At 43.4% G+C, this 17307-nt stretch overlaps 1 protein-coding gene across 1 annotated transcript in view; it reads right to left on the bottom strand.

Moving 5' to 3' along the window:
• WNT5B (Wnt family member 5B) overlaps positions 1 to 17307 on the bottom strand; it is a 61288-nt gene that overhangs the window by 17544 nt on the left and 26437 nt on the right. The gene's annotated exons all lie outside the window — the stretch shown is intronic.

Raw genomic sequence — 17307 nt, 5'->3', positions numbered from 1 at the left:
CCCACGTCGCCGCCAGGGCCAAACGCTCGCCCCAAACGCCTCTCCTGCCGCGGCCCGACGTCCCTCTGGACGTGCCCGTGTGGCAGCGATGCTGCTGAATGCCGGCTGAACGCGCTGTTCCCCTCCAGTGGCTCCCGAGCTGTGACCGAGACGTGCACGGTCCAAGAACTGCAAGTAGCTGGCCTTTCATTTTGCCTCATAAACGGCACTGGAGACATTAATCACCAGCCTCAGCAGCTCAGACCGCTGCAGCGTATTTTTTATCAAATTCCTTGTGCCCGCCATGGTGAAATTGCTGTGTTTGTTTGTACCAAGCTTCGCTTCCTCCCCCATCCAGATGTGCAGTACCTGCAGCTGGTGGCCCATCTCACCTGGCAGACAGATGTGCAGCTCTGACTGCCAGAATTAGCCTCAAGACAAAAAGGCCTTGTGTGACCCACAGCCTCCACGGGAGGGGAGTTTTACTGCTCAGGCACAGCAGGATCCATGTCTGAAGAAAACAGGGTGACTTTATTCACATCTTCTATATCCTCCCTCTTCCTCCGCCCACACCCTTGAGCGTGACCGAGGGATGGCGAGGTGTATGTGTGTGTAGCCACGCATGCATGTTTTGGGTCGGTTTCTATAGGGAATAGACAGAATGGAAAGTTTATCTCGAGGAGTCTGGGGAGGAAGGAAGTTGTGTATGGATGAATGACTTTTCCATGACAAACAATGAGTCTGCACAGACATGGTGTGATGTCACCTACAGGATTTCCAAGGCAGCCTCAGATACAGAAAATCTTTTCGCTGGCAGAGAGGAGAATATCCCACCTTTCCATTTCAACACAGCCAGAAGGAAGAAGAATTAGGTTGGGGGAAAAAAAAAAAAAGCCTTCACTCTCTGTCTTTCACCCAGACAAATAAGGTATGCACCATGTAAATAAATGACATGATGGGAGAGGTGTATCTATAAGCTTCGCCCTAACCAAGTCTCCTCATGGATTCTGAGAAAGGAGTAAACAGTGGCAAGCCGTCCCCATGACTCTCCCAGCTAGGTATGTGAGACGGCAGTAGCTGATATATGTTCACAAGTACGGATGATGTGAATGTTCGTGCTGGTGTGAACCTCTCTCGGTGCACGTGTGCAGACGCAGCAGTTCGCAGGGCAACAAGCACGTGATTACAAAGCGGTACTGCACCAGCGGTCAAACTTTGGCACTGTGGTGCCATGCAACTTAAAACCTCTGTGGCCTGTAAAGCATGCAAGATGCTCAGGTGAAACTTGGTCTAGAAACACATGGCATTAATTAAATATCTCACTTTAATTATTAATATTTGAATGCAGCTGATAAGGAACAAGAGCAAAATGTTGTGAACACTGCTAGTAGCAGCCTGATGGCTAGTAAGCACAAGCAAGGCAATGATCTTATTTCGAAGCACGGCACATAAAATTTCCCATATTGGATAAGAGGACTTAACCAGCCAACCCAGTATTCTGTCAAAGGCAGCAGCTGAAGGAAATGCTTCAAAGGAAAATGTCTGAAACCCTGACTTCTAGCTAAATTCTGCTCCTGGAGAGAGTGACTGCTGTTAAGATGTGAATTATGGAAGTGAGTTCTTTTTAAGGTCTTGTAGATAATTTCTTTGCTGATTGTGTTTATGACTTCAGATAAAGCGGTAATAGCAGGTAAGGGTTTTGTTGGGGTTGAGCCTCAGCCAGCAACTTCCAGACTGAAAGCTGCAAAGTATCTGGCTGATGGTCCTAAGAATACTGTCAGCCTCTCTTCCTTGCTGCCATCTGCTTCAACTTCCCTTCAAAGTCTTTAAAATGAGTCTTTGTAAATGAAAAGTTTGCGTTATTTTTTTAAGCCCAAATGCAGGGTTGCTTCAAACAACTTTGGCAAAGTTCAGTTTGGCAAAGTGGGGTTGGCTGGAAGAAGACAGTGAGATTTTGTGAGGAAGAGAGCTGGGATGAGAAGGGTCAGTGAGGCACCAGAGTAAGGGGGTCAGGAGCTGTTAGCAGTAATCCAAATGACTGACTGGGATGCTGGCAGGGTCGTCAGGATTTCGAGGGCTCGGGGAAGGCACCTAGGAGTCATTAGGGTGGCTCTGTAGGTGTGACTTGAGTGAGTCACTAATAGTGGGTCACTACACTAACGGGGTGCTGGGGAGGCCCGCATAAAGCCAGTCTCACCCTGCCTTTCTGTTCTCTTGCCAATCTCTGCCTCTGGCCCAGCACCAGCCCAGCTGGACCACCCCTCCTGCTGATCACTCTGGCTAGCCCCCTGCCACCGATGTGAGTCCCACTTTTATCCCAGCCCTCCCTCCACGCAGGAGCCTACTCGTACCCACTCATGCAAGGAGACCCCCCCCCCGCCAGCAGTCATCATCTCGCTCCCCTTCTTCCCCCTCTCTCCCTTCCTATACCCACTGGCCCCTCGCTGCACAGATGGGAAGGGAGAGGGAGAGCAAAAAGGGTAAGCGGTCACACTGCTCCCACCAGAGGAAGGAGGAAGGGGTGGGAGGATGAAATCCAAAACAGAGGCCTGGCCCACTCAGACAGTGGTAATGAGTCCATGCTGCCACGAGGCAGCTACAGGGCTGGTGCTTGCACCCAGACCACGAAGGATCATCTGGGCAAAACAGGGAGCCGTCACCTGAAAAGGGACATGAATCTTAACCCTCAGAGTAAAGGTCTAATGCTCTCACGACTGAGCTAGCTGATCCCTTCTTAGAGGAAAAAAGCAGCAGCAGCAGCAGCAAGCTTATATCTTAGTAAGGCCTTGGCATTTTGCTGCACTCAACAAGTCTGCTGCCCTAGGCAACTGTCTACTGCGTTGCCTGGCTGCCTAAAATTAGTACCTGTATACGCCTTTGTTCAGTTTTCAGAGATGACAAATGTGCATGAAGCCCAAATTTACACATCAAGTTTTGAAAGTCACGCTGAAGCAGCTGGGGAGCTATCACCACTCCTAATACTGTTACTGCTGCGTTTGCTGGAGGGAAGTTGCAAGACTTCAAGAAAGAAAGGGAGGTCATGTCCATGAGATCATTTACAAAAATTTGGCAAACTCTGCGAAAAAGTTGAACCCTGGCTAGAAAACAGCCCTGACAAATTAGAAAAGAGTTACCCACACAAGCCTCTCGTCCTATTACTGATTTTTTTTTAAATTTTGGGATGTCCCCAAATATGACACAGATCTCTATCAAGTGCTATAAAGGGTGTTGAAAGAAAATGTAAGCCTCCTTCCATTGCAATTTAAATGATCGTAATTTCTGCATCTTGTCTGGTTTCTCTCAGACTGGGCAGAACTGGACATACATCCTTCCTGTTATGGTCAAGAGCTTCTTTCAAGTTCCTGTTTATTCTCACAACTTGACTGTGGTTCATTGCCTGTTTCTAATGCCTCACAACGTCCAGCGCATCTAGGAACATTTATTGCTCTCTCTCTCTCTCTCTCTCTCTCTCTCCGGACTGACACAAGCCACTTAACAGGGGAAAATACTCACTTAAGTAGAGTCTCATCTACTTAAGGAACCAGTAGAGATTCCCAGGGATCCCTGACCTGGAAAGGCAGGTTTACGTAGGCCGCGTGGAAGGGAATCCCTGCCCTCAGTTTCAGTACGGTGGACTCGGATTCTACCAAGAGGTGCCCTATAAAGCCCTCCCATACACTTCTGGCTTCTGGCAGCTGGGCTTGGTTTTAACCACAGTTCTTACTAAGACTTCAGGAATCTCATTAAAGTAGCATACCCACCCATTCAGTTGGACCAGTTTTAGAGGGAGTGTAGATTTCAAAAAAAAAAAAAAAAGTTCCTTGAAGCTACATTGCAGCCTTCAGCCAGAATCCTAAGTTATCTTTTACCCCCTGCCGACTTGTTTCGGACTGCGCTGTTCACCTACTACTGCTCCTGTGCTGTTCTTCTATTAGCACTGTAGCACCAGGTTCCCACACTGGTGTCAGTCTTTCCAGATGTAATGTGTTATTTTATTTGTAGCATGATTATTAATTTAGCAGCAACTGAAGTCACCTCCGTAGGTCCAGATCCAGCTGGGGTGTTTCAGAAGGTGTAACAAAACCTCCCCAAAGCATCGCAGCACATCAGTCCTTTGTGTCTGTCTCTTTGTTCTTGACATTGCACTGCCTTGCTCAGTTGTGCCACGCTGTCCTTCTGTCTCCATTGTAAAGGCAGATTATTCCTACTCACGTTCTGCTTGTTTCTTTTGGTACTTATGCACTCAGTTTTATCTTCTGAGGTGCTCATGTGCTACCTTGTTCTGCATCTCATCACCTATCACCCCTGCTGACAGATCCAGATTTCCTTTCACCACTACCTTGCTCTTTCATTTTTCCATGACTCCCCTGACCAATGAACATTTAGTCTCACTGTCACTAGGGCATGTAGTGCAGCAAATGCCAAGAAATACCTGCCAGTCTCAGCAGACCTGGTGACAGCTGTCCCTGGAGTGCCTAACTAAAGCGAGCAAGAAAGGAGGGAGGTAGCAAGAAAAGCAGAAGCATTAAAAACAGCAAAAGAGGCCAGATATTAAATCTTTTTTACCACTTAAAACTAGAATAGCTAAAAAGTATAGTGTTTTCTATGAATAAACCAGTTTCTCACTAGCGAAAGAGACAAGATTCTCACGATCCTTGTCATTCATCCCACAGTATTTCACATGACAAGCAGTGAGTTCACTTGCAGCCAGACCATCTCACCTGCTGCAGAAAAGGAGCAAACTCCAAGGATAAATTGTCGCTACCCCACCTCCTTATCCGGGTGATTCGGTAGCAGATGTACCCTTATAGTACATGGGATCCCAGTGTCTAGCCGACCGGGTTAACTGAGACCAGATGCTCCAAAGAAAAGTGCAAAAGACTCAGCAATGACCTATGGAGCACACGCAGCTTCTGCAGGTGCTGAAACAAAAGTGACTTCACACTTCTGTCACTCCTTGCGGCTGAGAATGGTCACATCTCTTTTTGACTGTTAAGTAGAAAACACTCTGACACAAAGAGGCTAAGAAACTTCCTCATGTTACCCAATTCTGAGCTTCACAGTAGGGGCTAGGAAGAAAAGTAACCTGAGATTTTTTTTCCCTAAATTCTTGGTTATGCACCCTACAGCGTAAGAGAAGGAAGCAACATAGAATTATCCTAGCAGGTACCTGTCTGCCTGGGAAACATCAATATTCACAGTATTCAGAGGGACAGACTCCAGGCCATCCACTTCCCCTTTCCATGGTTAGTCCACTACACTCTATTTGCATGTTGGTCCAAAGAACCTGAATCGGGAGTTACATGAGAGGGATGGGACACGTTTGACCTAGATTTTGCACTTGTCATTTCTATGACTGATAGAATTCCAGAGTTTCTAGAGCTGCAGCAGATCATCCTTAATTACAAATTGAAACCTTCTTAGAGTAATTTATTTACACAGGTAAGCCATATAAGAAACTAAAACAGCTCCCACTATGTGTCGTCATAATCCAGCAAATCACTGAATACATATATTTGAAAAATACCAAACATTATCCTCTGATGACTGTTTGGTGGCTTATTTAACAGGCATGCGGTGTCACAGCTTACTTTCCAAATAAGTAATCCATCTCCTTGATTTGTGCTAACAATTTCTTTTTCAGAATCCCCAAATCTCCTCAAAGGAAACACCTCAGGTCAGGTTCAATCATAAGCCCAGGCAGGGCTGGCAGCTCATGCTGCTACTGGCCAGCATTGCAGGTTCTCATGAAAGAAAGAGTCCAACTTTTAAGGCCATCTAGCCAGTACCTTCCACAAGTGTTACATTTACATGGAGGATTAAACATCTTAGAGGGGAAAACAACATGAGGAAAGTGAAACAGAAGAAAGTACATCCCTCCAGGATTTACCAGGGGTGACTTTGGGAGCTGGTGTGTACCACTTGCAATACTGCCCATCCCATAGACCTCTCGAGCAGCATAGGGAAGGCAGCTCTCCGCTCTGCTAGCGAGGTAGTGGTGGCTGCAGTATTTCCAGAGAGTAGAGAACTCTGGACCCGGATTATGGCTGTTACAAGTACGCACGTCAGCCCTCCTTTAAGATTAGGCAGGATAATAGGACAAAGTTCTTTAACAGCGCGAGCAATGAGGCAGTGAAAGATAGTCCAAGTCAAAGCAACTTCTCTGCAGAGATTTCGGGACAGGCCAGAGGAAGGGAACAGCTGGATGGCTTTAAGTAGTTTCTTCCTTACTCTGATCTTGCAACACACAGTGCACCCTTCCTCCTCCCCAAAGTGGCGTTTAGCTCCTCCAATCCCACTGGAGCCATCCCAAACTGAGAGGATTTATGTCCCTGCATCTACAGACCTGGGCCTCATTTTTGCTCTTAGCGTATTTTACTTTTAGTTTGTTTCATACTCCATAATAAATCCTTTAAGTAGCAAAGACAGTCAAATATTTAAAATACAGTTAAGCTGTTGCTGCCCTGGTTCTTAACTCCCCAGGAGTGAATGACCCAGGGGAAGCACAGAGATGCACAGTTACTTCTCTGTCTTGGTCATCCAACAAATCAGTGTCAGTCTGACTTGGATCAGTAGTCTCCTGTTAGTTTCTTTTTCTCCTGTTAGTCTCTTTTTTTAAACCATAATGAGCAAATCTTGATGTAGGAATAAAAATATAGATTTCTAAAGGAAACAGTTAGTCATGGAATAAATTCAAATTGAATTTAATTTCTCTCTCTTTCCTATTAGAGTCTTCAAAGATGTTCTTATAAAGTCCAGTCTAATGAAAATAATACTAATAGTCAGCTCTTCTCCCACGAATGAATTGCAAAGCAAGCACATGAACACCATACATTAGACCCCTCAACCCTAATAGGTACTATTTTCCCTTAACCTACAGATAGGGAAAATGAGGTGCAGGAAGGCTAGGTAATAGGTTCAGACCAGTTGAATCTGTGGTGAAGATTCACCTCCATTCAGTAAAGCATAAAGCCAGGTGCTTAAAGGTAGGCATACGTCTACCTGTTTTCCTGAATCAGGGTCAATATTAAAATCTGCTTTCTGTTTCCCTTCTTTTGATCACCAAATACTTCTTCCATCCATTAAACATTGTGCCTGCTCAAATGCAGTGCATCCAAAGCGACAGGTAACAAAGAAAATATTTTGGGAATAATGCGCCAGTGAACAGCATCATGTACGCACTTATCACCATTTCCAAAGCAAAGAAAAAGACATTTTCCAAGCATGCTTAATATATGTTTAGCATTAAAAATACAGAGCAAATGCTGAAACACTATATCTAAAGTCCTCTCTATATCAGAAGATTACACTGATTTACCTATCAGTTTCAAAACTTATTTTTCATATGGTCACTTGTAATCAGTTTAGGAATATCCTGTCAGTTCTGGGTGCAGCAAACTTAAGCTAAATCAGTTCAAACTGTCTTAGGAATACACTGCATATACACTGGTATCAAAAAAAGATCATTTTAGATCTCACCTTTGTGTTAGCACCAATCACGTTTGTACAATACTGATTTCAGAATAAAAGCATGCTAGTTAAGATCTTGTTTATAAAATGCTATTATAACATTTTAATCTTCTTAAATAGTTTCCAGATACAAATTTTCAGCAAAATGTGCATTCATGCAATTCAATATCTGGAAGAGTTATTTCAGTGTTGATTTTCGTGTCGGTTACCCCTTAAACTGAAAGCAAAGCCTTCAAAATTAAGATCTGCACTCATCTAACTAAGCTGTTCAATTAAACCACTACTTTTTTTTTTTTTCCTTTCTAAGTAGATTAAGTCTATCATTAGGTAAAAGGAGCTATGCCTATTTTCAGTGACACATCATATGACCCCTCATATAAACTTACCGAGCATCTTGAAAGCTGTTTGGTTTATTTGGGGTCCCTACTCTGTCTGGAATCTAACTGCTCAAAAAGCTGCGACTCTTTCTCTAATTTCCAGTCTAAATTTATTCATGGTCAGCTCACACCCGTTTGTTCGTGTGCCAACATGCCAAGACTGAGGCCGTAGCCTCACAATATGGTTGTGCTGGCAGCATTATCCAGATAATAAATACCTGCGTCTCCCACTCCCCTGCAGCTCATCCCAGCCCTGTCCCTCAGGACACTGCTCTTTCCGGCTGCAGCCCCGCAACATCACAAGCAGAGCCTAAATTGGCCCCGCTGTAGTCCCAGGCTCCTCTCCCTCAGCCTGTCTCTTTCCTGTGCTGGTTCTGATTTCCATCGGAAACCCACCGTGAGCAAGGGCAGGGAGTAAAAAAGATTCAGAACTAAATTTACCAAAAAAACCTGTCTGTTTTTGACTTATTTAACTCTCTGGACTGGCTCATATGGGAATCAGAAATGTGGCTGAGCAGGGCAGGAACACGTGGCCAGATGGAGCCGTGCCGGCACTTCAAGAAAAACTGTATTCCTTGGAGGTTTTTTCATTGTGGATCAGTTCCCTGACTGAGTTCATAGCACATTGCCACAGGCTGAGGGCACAACTGAGTGCACTACAGAGAGGGTGAAAATCTGCTTCTTGGACAGGAACTACTTAAACCAATATTGCTGCCAAACTGAAGAGCAAGAACATGGTAATGCAAACAAATCTAAAAAAATCTAAATCTAAAAAAATTTGTAATAAAGTGCTAATTTGAAAGACACCTCTGTGCAAAATTACCTACTTTGAACAGAAGATGTTTCAAGTGTAGCAGCTACTATTTACTGCTTTGTAAATCCTTCCCTGAGCAGAAAGAAGAAAAAACCTGAGCTAAACTGGAGAAGCAACTAAAATTGCAGAGCACTTTACTCAAATTTATTCCTTCTCAATGACTTTGAATCTGACTCAGTTTTCAAGGCCTATTATATAGATGTTTTAATTGCCAAAGCTTTCCCCAAAAAGCTGTGGGGTTTTTTTCTGCTTCTCTCCTCAACACAAACTGTAATGTGACATTTCTGCTGGTGGTACAGACAGTAGAATAGAATCCATCTTCTCCTCCCACAGCTCTGCTGGCCCAATAGAGCTAACATCAGGAAAAATCAGTGGAAGTTGTCACCAGATTGGTTATCCCACCCATAGTGATGGTTTTTGAGTGCAGCTCTGCTCCACTTGAGTGGGGCCTTGTCCTCCAAAACCCCAACTCACACCTAGGCTTCAAAGTAAGAACACAGATTTCAAAAGTGCATGTAGAAAACTGAGCTTTCCCTTTCCTGTTTTTGACATGAAAAATGTTGTAACCACCAGACAAAAACTCCAAGAGTTAAATTCTTTGGAAAACCTCCATTTAGGTGCCTGTTTGACCCCTCATCTACTCGGAAAATGCTGTTCAAGCCTGTGAACAATGTACACTGGAGACTTGGGCTCTGAGTTGTTCTGAGAGTCTAGTTGGCAGTACCCACATGTACAGCCTGATGAATACCCGAAGATGTCCCTAAAAGTCACCATTTCTGTACCAGGTGCAATCGGGCCGGACCTTGATACCCTATTCGATTGTTATGATCCTGCAAACTTAAGAAAGGAGCTTGGAAATTTTGTCTTCTCATGACAGCCAGTCTTTCAATCCAGTTTGCTATCAAGAGCTGAGGAAGGACAGTCCTGCTTCTCTTGCTGCAAGTGTGGCACTTAAATCGCCCTGCCCTGGCATTTGTAGCAAGGAGCACGTAGCAAGACAGCGATTTGGCTCTCACCGTCCGCACTGCCGCGATTTTGGCTGGAGCTGTGCTGCTCTGTGAGGTGGGGATGCGACACTGTGCCTGGGCACTATGGCAAGGCGCTGGGTCGGGAGCGGCTAAGCCCAGCACTGCTGCTGATTTGCTTAGCGATTTTGGTTATAACTAACTGAGACTCTGAATTTCAGTTTCCTCATCTACCAAGGGGAGAAAAATCTACTTCAGGACCAGTATTGTGATATTGCCGGTGGACGCCGTGATACATTACGGGCGCTAATGTTTTTAAATATCCTTCTGTGAAACCATGTAAATACGATTGTTATTAACTCCACATTCGCAGTGACACCTCAGGCAGAACTTACCAAACAAAAGAGAACAGTCTATAGAAAATAGACCTTTTTTTCAAATAAAGAGAGGTGTTTATTCTTCCTTTAAAGTTAGCAGAAAAATATGTAACCAATGGGAGAAATTAAGCAGGTTTAGATCTTCCAGTTGCCACTCAAATAGAGGAAACCACAATGATCTATTTCAAGCTACCATCCAAAAGAACATTTACGGGACTGGAGATTTTTTTCTCTTCATTATCTGGAACAAATTTATTCTCTCTAGGCAATATGTGATTGAATATGTTGACTAGAAAGGTCTAGGGAATTTCTGTAGGTGGAACGGCTATTTGTCCAGAACGCTGTGTTGGCTTTTTTGGCCAAGTACAACGTTCCTGCAATGAGATATGTGTTTGTCCTGCAGAAATAGTGTATTTGTAGAGAAGGTAAAGATTGCTTGTCTTGCGGGTGAGGGAAGCATGCTGTGTCACATAAGAAGGGTTTGTGTGTGTGGTGTCCTGTATGCTTGTTGGCAGGTGTGGACCACAGAAAGCCAGTATATGAGGATACGTGCACCCATGCCTGCGGTGGGCAGGAGGAGAGAAGGAATTGCTTGAGTCTCTATATTGCAGGGAAAGCAAGAAATCCTACTAAGGATTTATGCTGTTACAGCAAAACAACTTCCTCTCTTTAAGCAGAAGCCAGCTTTTTGATTGTCTTTATTTCACTCATGCTGACGGTGTGTAGTTCTTTCATCAAGCCCAGTGCCTTTTTTGTACTGAGGAATTCATCACTAAAAACAGGCTACCAAGACTCCTAGCTCCTCTTCCTGCTCTTGGTCAAAATTAGCCCTATTTTTCCAAAGTACTCTGCTGCCTTTGAAATGTACTTCCAAGACTTTGGGTGAACAGCCCTCATATTGCTGCACACTCATACAGTGAAAGCAGAGTTATTTATTATCATGTGAATGTGTTTGAAAATACAGCGACGTGCATGCTCAAAAATATGTTCTCAAGAAAGCATGTATGGGAGATGTCTGAAAAGAAATTTGTGCATGGTGTGTAATAATTATAATATGTTTTCATTCATGCAGTGGCTCCTCCATGCACAAGGGAATATAACGAAATGTAACTAAAACCACATATCGTTACAAAAAAAAAGGGAGAGAGAGCGTTTCATACAAAGGTTAAACAAAAAAATCTGTTTAATATCACTTTAGGGATTAGAGGAACTGGAGTAAAACAAACATCCAGAACAAACTTTGAGGGGTTGCTTCAGGAAAAGCACGTGTGCGTGTGTGTGCCATCACATCTGCATATCTGCAAGTATGTCTTGCTGGGACAGCAAGGGGAAAAGAGGAAGCTGGAAATTTTCAGTGTGGGAATTAGATGGAAGAATGTGAACCACTCTAAACAAAACATAGCTAAGTTGCCAGCTGACTTGCTAAAATGCCAGTGCTCTCTAGGATCCATTGAAGCCGAGCTAAGGATTGGCCTTGCAGCTCAGGCACTGGGTAGGGAGCCAGGAGATCTGGGCTGTACTCCTGGCCCTGCAAGAAACTCAGCATGTGACTCCAGAAAGTCATTGAGGCCTAAGTTTCCAAAAACTGATTTCATGCCTATATTTCTGGGCATCCAGCATGAGACAGCGTGAGCCCAAACATCCAACATGTCAAATAAAGTTAAGCTGCAGGTAACAAATTCCCATCCTTGCAGAAGATACGTTTTGGACCCCATTTTTACCATAGAGGTAATGGGGCTAAAACTTGCTAAGCAACAAGAAACCCGGTGAAGCTTAAGGTATTAAATGATTACACAGAGCTTTGATTCTGCCAGTGAAAGGTACTACAGATAAGCAAAAGAGTATTATTTAGTTACCTGTTGCTTCCCACGTCCTGGCAACCATTGCCATTCTATAAATATTTTCACAGGTTTCAATATATCTAAGGATTTTTGTTTGTGTTTCCTGCTTCAGGGCATTAAGGAATAATCTTCATACTAAAGGATTCACTGTTCCAAAAAGAACAGAAAGAATACAGAGTGGGTTTGCTGGCAAAAAGTGTGGAACAACAACACCAACAAGACTAGGAAAATAGTAGATCTCAGGGGTGAAATAGTGGAAAGCAAGCTGCTTTTCCATATAACCTAGTCAGCTTATATGCTGGAAAGAGAGGACTACAAGCAATAGTTCTAGCTCGTATTTTCATGTGCACATACATTTTTTAAGAAAATTAGGAACCATGTGGATTAAAGAAAGTGGTGTTCTCGTTGTATATGACAGGGCCTGGTCACATAAAAATAAATTTATATGGAATCAGCATACTGTAGGCAAAGGATTATTTTGTTTTTCTGAATGATATAGAAAAAAGTTGACAGAAAAACTAGTATAAAACACAGATTGTTTTATACCCGTTTATAATCTACCTCTAACACTGTGAACCCTATATTTTCCCCCTACCCTGTCTCCCCTTAACTTCACCCCCACATTTTCAAGGAGGATCGTCAAGACTTTTCTTGTGAACACGTAGGTAGCATCATGCCTTGGGGAATTCAACAGTCTGAATGAGGTTTTAGGGTGTCTACATGTACCAAAGAATGGAAGTAGGAACAAATGCAACTTCTGAAAGCACCTCCCTCTGTCCTCGCTTCTTTCTGCATTTGCTGGAATTGCAGCAGAAAACTTTCTGAAAATCAGGCACATTTAGCACCAACAGTTTCTGCACTATTACTTTTAGTACCAAGATATTAAACTAACCTTCCTTTGGCCAGAACTAATGCAAATCCCGCCTTCTGTAAAAAACTGTATTTTGTATCTTTAACGTGCATGCCATGTAAAATTATATTTTGTAACTCTTACTTGCAGCTTGTGTTCTTTCATGCTGGGCTCTAACTGTGACTCTGACTTTCACAGTATGTTTCCAAAACAGTACTGCCCCATTTTCAGATTTTCCTCTAAGAACTTACTGTGGAGCCAATATTTGTAGGGCAGGTGACATAACTTTGTCCAATTCTAGTGAACTGCCAATTTTAAAATGCTATTTAACTACCTGAAAATGTGCTGGTGGCTCTGGTCCAGAGAGGGAGGAGTTAACAGTTAAAATTAACACTGCAGTAATCCCTGGATACAAAAATTCTGTGTTTTAAAAACTGGATGGCTACTTCTGTCTCTTCCCTGACCAAGCTTACCTTCTTGTCAGGTTACATCTAACTCTTGCTATTGCAAGAATATATGAATCACCCCTCCCTGGACCTTGCTCCCACGTGCCCCAGGCAAGACTTGACTGGAGAGGGAGAAGTGCAACTATCGACGCCTCCTCCTTCCTTGGAGTTTCCGACAGAGATGACTAGCAACAAGCTTCCCTGATAGCCAAATAACTCTTACTCACAAGCTGGCCAGCATTGCTACGTCTGCCCTGACCGTATGCAAACCTTCTGGCAGAGGGGAAGTCGCTCCCACTTTTCTCCGATCTCAGCCCAAGGCCAGCTACTTCAGGAGAACATTTCCTCTGTTTCAGGCTGAATCACGTGCTGGATGTCAGCGGAGTTATACACAGTTTTCGTCTTCTCTGCTGGATTTTGGACAAAACAACTGTTGCAGAGAGAGATTTCACAAACATGCTTCTGTAGCAGGTACCACACAGCATGTCGGGCACACACGTACAGCCTGTGACTACAGGAACTACCCGTTTTCACTCAAGTTGTAGAGGTCTTAGAGTTCAATCCCCTGGCAAGGCTTATGAAAGCAACTACTACCTGAGAGGTCTCTCTGTTTTTGTACCACTTTGCTTTTAATAACGATTACGTCAGATACTTTCTGCCATCTCGATCTTCTTTGGTAGTGCTAATAAAGGAATGTCGAAGCCCAACACTGAAAATAGTGCTCAATGCAATGAATTGCAAGCATTGAGGTTTGAGGTTTTACATCCTGCACTCCCAGAGCACTTTCCTTTGCTGAATTGTAACCACCATGCACAAAACTTCATATAAGCTATGGAGGCTCTGACACACATGGTGGAGCAGGGATGTGCCTGTAGTCATCAGCCCAAATCACTTTGTCTAACCACCAGACGGTCCTGTCACACAAGAGCAGATGAGCTGTACGTGATAGGTACACGACATTCAAGTCGAAGAGACAGGACCACAATATATTATTTTGGTTCTTTGCACAGTCCTTTCATCTATAGATGGTTCAATCTATTACAGCAGCAATGGTCACTGAACAATTTAATGGTAAAACTGGGAATATAAACCGGAACTCCCATGCTTTATACCCTCTGACCATTCTTCCTCATATATGCACAGTTATATTCTTGTCGGTTATTGACGGACAAGTCAAATCAAAACCCAAATAAAATACAAACCCCACAGGCTCAAATTTAGAGCCAGTGTTTGCACTGAGACATCAGATCTGAATTTGCCCCAGCACCTGACAAAATATTAATGGTATATTGTATTTTGAATGAAAACACCCCCTGCCCTCACACCAGGAAATAAATGGCATATCAGAATTACTTTGTCCAGGCAGAACCACCTAATCCTAAAATACAGACTCAGTTAGCACGTCACCATATTAAAATCATGTTACCTGCAATGTACATTAAAAACATTATTTTTCACTTTTAAGGAAAGCTTCATTGTGACCTAACACTCAGGACAAAGCTCCACCAAGGCAAGAGGAACATAATGTGACAATTGCTATATAAACCGCTGACTAGTTGTACTTTCTTTACACTTTCTGGTCAGAAAAACGACTGTTTTAAATAAAAGCCTAGATCTCCAGTGCTGTCTGCATGAATGAGGACCCCCAGGGCTCCTAACTCCCTAATGTCCCTTTGATAATCTCAGCCATAATGAGGGGAAGCATACGAATCCAAGTTGTCTGCCACCCGTTCTGTGCAGTCTTTTCTGCTCCGCTGGATGAAGCTGCCTGTTGTCTCTCAGGTGCGGGGACGTGGGACACCGTGGCGCAAATGGGGCAAGGGAGGGAGCAGTGACTGCAGGTTACAGGAGAAGGCAAGGGAGAGAGCTTAGGGAAAGGAGTAAGGTTAGCTAGGGAAGGTGGGGAAATGTATTACTTCAGGAACCAAGTTAAGGTTCAATGGATCAAAAGAGGGAGGTGTTTGAAGATCACAGGGTTTATTGTTTAAGTGGTTTGGTGTCATTGCTCTCCTGCAATCAGTCAGATTGCCCAGGAGTGAGAAAAAGTCAAATGCCAAGAAGATTCCTGTGGATAAATTCAGCAATCTTTTCATTGGTTGAAACTTTAAAAATGTGGAAAGCACATGGAGCAGGGTGGCGGAAAAAAAAAAAGAAGGGCAGGGAAGGAATCTGTATTTGTTATCTCTTAAATGATTAATTTAAACCAGGCAAGGAACAGGGGGGGAAAAAACATTATCCTACAAACTAAGAAGCAAAAGGAACAAATAGGGATAGACTGAGATGAGCACTGCAGAAAGACCTGGTGGACATTATGCCCAAACATGCGATACAAGATATAGCATAGATGATGGCTGTCAGCTTTATCGGCACGGATCACTTCCAATCGCAGAAGCCACAAGCGAGTTATGCAGATCCTCCTGAACCACTGCCAAGCAAAACTGTCCAGCCTCCGCTGAACACCGGTGTAATTGGGGAAAAAAGAATGAAACATTTATCTGGAAAGTGCTTTCAAAAAGAGAAAGCGGCTGTTCAGAGCTGTTCAAGGGGTTGGAATGTTAGAAATAGTTCCAGGGGGATAGATTAGCGGTCAGAGTGCATATGAGGCAGTCAGAGATTTTTAATAAAATGCAGTTTATCACATGGTGATTACCACCTCCTATTTATACCATATGAGATCATGATAAACATGGCACACATTTCTTTACTCCTGGAAATGCAAAATTGACTGAACAACCATGTGATAAATTGCCCTTTTCTGTGCACTTCTACTTTGTCTTTCTAAACCTCTATTTCCAAACATCTGTCATTTAGATAAAGCAGACAATAAAAATCTACTACAAAAATACTTTCCGTCCTTCCCCCTCAAAACACAGTAGATTAGGATTATGAGTCCAAATTCCAGGGCTATTCCATTTAACATCTAAATCTTACCAGTTCACAAGGAAGCACAGACAGACACTGAAAGTGTAACATGTGAGAAACGGGACTTCAGGGTCTCCAAAAAAATGCATCACCTATTTCTAGCCTTTGTTGCTTACACACAACAGGCATAAAACACACAACATGCTACGATATAAAGAAAAAAATATTTAAAGAAAGCTCCTATGCCTTAAAGAGCGTGCCTTTCCCCCTTCCCCTCAACTGTGATTTCAAGGCAAAAAGCTTAAAAATAGGAATTATAGAATTATTTCCATGGTAAGTTTCCAAAACCAAATACAGGATAATACGGTAAAAGACTTCATTAGCACTCTTTCAGAATGACTTGTATAACTTGCTTGCAGCTTTGCCAGTTATGAGTAATGCAACAATCACTAAGATATGCCAACACCACCTTTGTACCACATTTCTTTCACACGTTGCCTGATGTCTACTGGACTCAACCTTCTTGTGAGCAGCCCCACTGTCTTCAGCTGAACAACGCTCACAAAGCCAGGCCCACGCAGCTTATGAAACACTGAGCATGCCATACTTTTCCCCTGCTCCTGACTCTATGTGAATTTTCATTTTTGGTCAAAGTGTTCTACGATTGGTCTAAGCACAGAAGCAAATTTAGAGTACCCTTGCTCAGCAAAAGCGACTCACCTAACTTTCCAATCAATGTGATGCTAAACTGCCACCCCTGACAGCACAAAAAAAGAAAAAATAATGCTAAGAAAAAAATTAACACACTGGGCGACACCTGGTACAGTGTCTGTGTGAGGCTGTGGTTCTGTAATCATCTAAGCCAGATCTGCACATTGCTGGATCACCCAGGAGCACAAATTTGATCGGGATCAGGCCAAGGCACATGATCACACTTCTGAATGAGCCAGAGCACACGATACAGAGCCAATGCCAATTTCATGCTGGCTTTAAGCCAACTGCAGGGGCACAGACGACACCTGATTTGGCCAGAACTGTGTACAGTGACACCTGATCCAGCATGGAGTCTGTTAGTAAAAAGTTAACCTGTCAGAAATTTCTTGAATTAACTTGAACGTGCAGAGCGAAGGAATACCAGGTCAGCACTTCACTTCACGTGGCCACAGCATTTTTGAGCCACTAACAGGAGTTCTATTGCTGGGTTTTCTGTGTTGCCAAACCACAACCTAATGTCAACAGTGATGCTTATATGCACTGGGATCTCATTGTAGGATCAGGGCCTAAGAGTCATTCCACTCACATTGCCTCCAAGTTAAAGCAAAAAGA

This window comes from Struthio camelus, chromosome 1 (assembly GCF_040807025.1).
Source record: "Struthio camelus isolate bStrCam1 chromosome 1, bStrCam1.hap1, whole genome shotgun sequence".
Classification (NCBI taxonomy): Eukaryota; Metazoa; Chordata; class Aves; order Struthioniformes; family Struthionidae; genus Struthio; species Struthio camelus.
The sequence above is the reverse complement of the archived record's forward strand: the minus strand, read 5'-3'. Positions and strand labels throughout refer to the sequence as shown.